Source organism: Pezoporus occidentalis, unplaced genomic scaffold (assembly GCF_034315485.1).
Source record: "Pezoporus occidentalis ecotype Australia unplaced genomic scaffold, CSIRO_AGI_Poc_V1 ctg63, whole genome shotgun sequence".
Lineage (NCBI taxonomy): Eukaryota > Metazoa > Chordata > Aves > Psittaciformes > Psittacidae > Pezoporus > Pezoporus occidentalis.
This window is the reverse complement of record NW_026915977.1, coordinates 6,689,943-6,695,660: the sequence shown is the minus strand read 5'-3', so window position 1 is coordinate 6,695,660 and position 5,718 is coordinate 6,689,943.

The window sequence follows — 5,718 nt, the reverse complement described above, 5'->3', positions numbered from 1 at the left end:
TATCTGTGCATGTACTGATTGTTTCTGAAGGGCTTTTCAGATGTATTTCTTCTTGCAGAAAGCTGTTTTTTTTCAGTGACTTTCCAGGGTTGTTTCTTTATTTGGTGGGGTTTGTTAGGTTTTGTTTTCTGTTTTTTAACAGTCAAGTTTAGTACTGTGTTAAAAAATTACAAATGACTGCATCTGCAAAATGCTGAAGGTTCTGTGTTTGCAGATGGATGTGCCTTACTTCAGAACTTCCAGGACGCCTCTCATTCCCACAGCTTGCCTTCTACCAGGAATGGTTCCTCTCAAATGCCTTTTCTTTAGACATCTGGTTCCAGCTTTTCACACTCCCAGCCTCAAATCATCTCACTGTTTGTGATCTGGATTCCTGCAAGGCAGAGATAACCGAGAGGTTTGGGGTTTGCTTTGACATCGTACCAGTGTTTAACTCTACGCCTCCATGCCCCAGTACACTCCTGCTACTAAGATTGTCTGCTTGAAGGTTGAATGGGTTGGGAGGTTTGCTCATTTTCAACCTCTCCTAAGCCAAAAAATCCTGCAGTATCTTAATGCAGTATGAATGTGATGTAATATAGCAGAAATGTTTAGCTTTTAAGATGGCAGCAATGTAGCTAGTGCTCACTACCAGTATCTACTAGCACTCTGTAAGTGAAACAGAATAGACTGCTGTCACCACGGATTGCCTTTAAAATCTTTATAGTTCAGTCTTTGCAGATATGACACCATCAAAGAATTAATTATATCAGATACTCCACTAACAGCAATTGCTTGTAAAGGTACTGAGTGTATTTATACTAGGAATGGTCCAGAATCTACTCCATAGATCGAGCTAAACCTCCTTTGCTTGGACCGTTTAGATCCAGGCTTTCTGAGTTAAGACAATCTTCATTACTGAAGTATCAGAATGCAGGGTTTGATCATTAAATTATTAATATTAGAAATATTCTCAGTGAGGAAGAGGTGTTCATCACCCAGTTGCTACCTGCCTGTTTATTACTTAATATAGTTTGTTTAAATCTCTACTGAGGTGGCTGTTTGCAGCAATTGCTAGGTTCGGTAATGGTGAATTGCATTACAAAATATAGTTCATGGTGTAAACATGCAATTCTAGTTTGTACTTGTAGAGGAGAAATACTCAGTTTGGAGTACAATAAGGAGATCTCAGTGTTCTATTTTTTAACCTGAAGTCTGATGTCAGCACATAGATTGTGTATATAAGATTTCATAAGTAAATAGCTTTTGGATTTTATCTGAGAACAGAACAATACCAGTGTATGAAAACAGAAGAGTTGTGCTATGGAATGCGTTTTTAGTAAATCGGTGTGCTTGATATCTTGCAGTGAGGAGAACATCATCATTTGTTGCTGCTACTAGTTTAAGAAACAACATATTTCTCTTGCAGGTTTTAGGTTCTTAATATCTCTATGTGAATATAGATTATATTTTAAATTGGATTATATTTATCTGTGTCTATATTGTAGTGTTGAGAAATGCTGAGACTGATTACTTGCAAAGTCATTCCATAAGATGATGTTCTCAGTTTTCAGCAGCAAAGCTGTTTTTTACAAACCAGATAGTTACCTGGTCGTACAATGGTGGGTTTTATTCTTAGTGCTCTACAACTATGTTTCCAAAGATTTCTGTTTTCTTCTTTATCCACACTTGTTCTCAGTGGTGTTCTTGGCAAGGTTCTGCAGATGAAAGGGAAATCTCTATGTACTGTTGTCTGGATTATGCTGATGGCTGGTCTTGATCATGCAGGGAAGACACCAGGTAGATCCAGGCACCCCATGCTTTCAAGAAGGGGGTTTCACTTCTGCAGGTGCTGGTTATGGTTTGTCTAGCATGTAAATGGCAGGCATCATGTTCTTCCTGCAGGAAATAGAGTAGTAATTTAGAGTTAAATTCCTGGTTGGTAGGTAAAGCAGCATGAAGAATTTGTTCAATTATTTCCAAATGTATTTTTAGACCACTCTGGGTTCTGCCTTTTGTTGTCCAAATTGTAGGTAGGCTGAATGTTTACTGGAATGCTGGTTTCATTGCCAACTTTTTCCCAGTGCAGATGTTTTTCTAGGCTTTTCCATTTTCTCTGAAACCCGGCATTTGTCCATTTACAACAAAATAAGGTTACTTTTCAAAAGCAGGATACTTGATGAGGTGCAAAGATGATTATGGGGGAATAAGGAACAGTAAAATGCTGGCTGAGAGGGAGTGGGATAGCAGCTTGTAAGTGCAGTCAGAGGATCAAACTCAGGAGAGGGGAAATCACTAAGTAAAGACCAGAGTATAAATAAGGTGCTTGTGATCAGTTAAGGCTTCAGTTGAGGTGAAGCTTTTTCACTGTAACAGCTGTTAGTATTGGAGACAGCTTCTGTTAGAGGTAGTGTTGGTAGAAGGCAAAACGCTGTTGCACTTCTGAAAGAGGCTTGTGTTAAGGGATGCCAAGAAAAGCAGTGTCTGGACTTGTCTTTTGAACTTGAATTTAGTACTCAGTGTTTAAGTAATGCATAGCTGATTAAGAAATCCAGAGTCCAGATCTTTGTCCAACACTCCCTGTCCAAAAGTGTGATACTGACTCACAGAATGTTTATCTTGTTCTTAAAATATCATATAAGGTGCTTTATGTTGAAGAACCAAATATTGTTCAGTTTGAATGTACAGTGCAAGTGGAGTAATGTGGGAGCTAAATGTGTTTTCCCAAATGTAAATGTTTTAATATGTAAATAGTTGCTCCTGTTGGAGACAGTTTGGATTCATAAATTGAAATATTACATGGAAACGTGCAGTTTCACATCCAATTGTATTACTGCTTTGTCTGTTTTATTGTTTTCTGTACCTAGCTATTTATAAAACCTGTGCTCTATTTAAAAAACAGAGTATGTATGCTCCAGGCTTTAAAGATTGCTCCTTGAATCTTACCAATAAACTTTTAAAAGAGTAAACACTTGACATTTTATACAAAGAAGAGTGGGAAGCTGACACAACACAACGGAATCAAGAGAGCATTTCTATTTATTAAAACCTGTTTATTTTTTTGCTTAGAACTTCCAAAGGAATGTTTTAAATCTGATGGGTTTTTTAATATTCCATTTTGGTGTGAAGAATGGGGAAATGAGTGTGTTGAGGAATGTTAGAGCTGTTACATTTCTTTAGCAACGTGCAGTCTCACACTTCTTTTAAGACTCTGCCTCCATCATTGTAATGGCAATTATGAACTATATAATAAAAATATACCATACAAAGATTGTTCTCAGTCATGTTCTGTGATCTCCTTCAAGAATTTCTTTTGCTGACTTAACAGATTCTACTGCCAGCTGCACAGAACTTCTCCCCATTCGTTCCTCTGCAATGTTCAACTGAAAAGCCACACGTGGCACCCCAGGATATGATGCTGTTAGAATGCCTTATGTCTCCTCCATCAGTGTCTATGATGACTCTGGGCTGGAGCTGGAAGGGCAGAACCAGCTGCATTGCGGAGCAGACTGGGAAGACAGTCCATGAGACCAAGCTGCTGGGGGGAGTGGACTGGGAGGTGAATGTCTGAGGCTCATTTATGGGAGATCCCATAGGCTGTGCAGATATGTTTAGCAACCGCTAATTTTAGGTAGAACAAGTCTTCACCTTCAGTAGCTCTGCTGTTGTGTAGAAGATTAAACTTGCATCTAAGCCTTTCCAAGGTGATCAGTTTTGCTTTCAAGTTAAGACACAACCCTGTAATTTTATCGTCTTGGACTGACTCATTGGCCTAGGATGCCCCAACAAGTGTGGAAACTTACAGGTTTTAGCACTTGGGGTTTTGAAAATACAGGCTTGCTGCACAGAAACAGTAACCAAAGCATTTAGGTTTGTTTAATTTAGGCCTTTAGCTATTTTGGGTTAAGAGACTCTCTGAATCCTCTTCTTTCAAATGGAACAGTTTCTTTTAACTATGACTGAGTTTAAAAACAACAAAAAAAAAATCTGCTAGAATTTTTTTTCGTATATCTCCACGTACGGATTTGCAGCATATTGTTCAGTGAAATAGAGCGAAAGTCCCTTGGTCTGTCACTGTGTGCAGGGTGGATATGGTATGTGCCATGTACATTGTGGAAGGAAAGCTTGACTGAGGCATAGTAAGTCTCCAAGGGTACAAAGCCCATCCTGGCCTCAGTGAGGGTAAGATCAAACGTTTATTTTAAGCATTACAAAAAGGAATTACACAAACCAGACAAAGCTAGAGCTGGTGCGAACACATGGGATTTGTGTTCACATAAACTTTAAGCTTCAGAGCAGTAGTCAACTTCTGGGTATAAATCTTAATATCCTTCAATTCCAGTGCTCCTCCCTACTAATGCTCATGGTGCAGAGGGTGCTTTGTAATCAGCAGAGGCCCTGCCTGGCCCTGAAGGTGGAAAAGTTGCCCTGAGGGTAACTCCACTCAGCATAAAAAGCGAAAGCTAACCTTTTGCATGTGCACACACTGTTAAGGAATCCCTTGTAATCTGTCCACCTCTAAGTCTGGTACTTCCACAGAGCAACAGCTGGCTGATAATTTACAAAGCACACAAATGAATGTTCCCTGCTGTAAAATTCTTGAGTTCAGAGTGGGTACAGTCACCTACAGACGTGACCTCAGTAGCCATTCACGGCGAACACATAATAGCCTCAAAATATGACATCTTCTTTGTCCCAAAGGCCTGATCTACACCAGCAGCAGAGCTCTTTAAGGAGCTGTTTCCCATTGATAGTTTCAAACACAAAAGATGAGCAGAGCTCCATCCTCCCATCTCCCTTCTTTCACTTGGTGCTGGGATCAGCTTTCTGGTGGGGTGTCACCTCTGCAGCCCATCTACCCCAGTGCCCCTTTTCTGCAAAGAGAAAGCTTAGAACTTGTGCTGAAGCCTGTTTTTAAGTGGAAGCTTAAAATGCAGAGGGTGGTTATAAAGCAGGGAATTTGAAGGCTGGGTCATACAATACAGAAGAAGATGCAGATTATGGGTCTCCAAGCTACAGCCCTTGAGCTTAATTTATGTAAATGTGCACTCCAGTGAACCAAAGCCTGGGATCTGTCTAAACTTGCCACAATCCCATTCCTTTTGGCTAAAGGAAGCAAACAGGATCACACAGGCAAGGGCTATGTCAGTCTAAAGTGTAGCTTCTGTTTTATATTCCTAGAAATTACTTCCTGGAATGGTCACAGATCTAACACCAGATCTGTGGGGTTTTTGTTTCCAGTCCTTTGCCCTCCTGGCTTTGTTGAACTGGTTAATTTAAAAGTGCAGATTTTGAACTGTTTGCACAGGCTTTTTTCTTTAAATATTTGCAGTGTGTTCTAAATATTTCACAATGGGAGGGAAGGACAGAAAGGTGACTCAAGCATGGAAGGGAGCTTTGAGTTTCAAACACATCTGTAATAGTTCTCCTTTCTTTGTAACTTTTTTGTAACACACATTCTGGTGCCCTGGCCTTATCCTCTGTGGAATTATGTTCTGCCACCACAAGTTCTCATGTGACATCCTCCCTATTCCCCTTTTTCATGTTCTTCACAAAAAAAAAAAAAAAAAAGAAAAAGCAAGCAAGCATAAAATCAGAGTACACCTTATGAACTATGGCTGCAGTTCTGCCCATTGTAAGTCACAGTGTTTTTGTTTTCAGATTACTACAGACTTCTTCTACAATACCAGTCTACTAGAACTATATAGTTGTAGTAGAGTGTTCCTGGTCATTTTATTT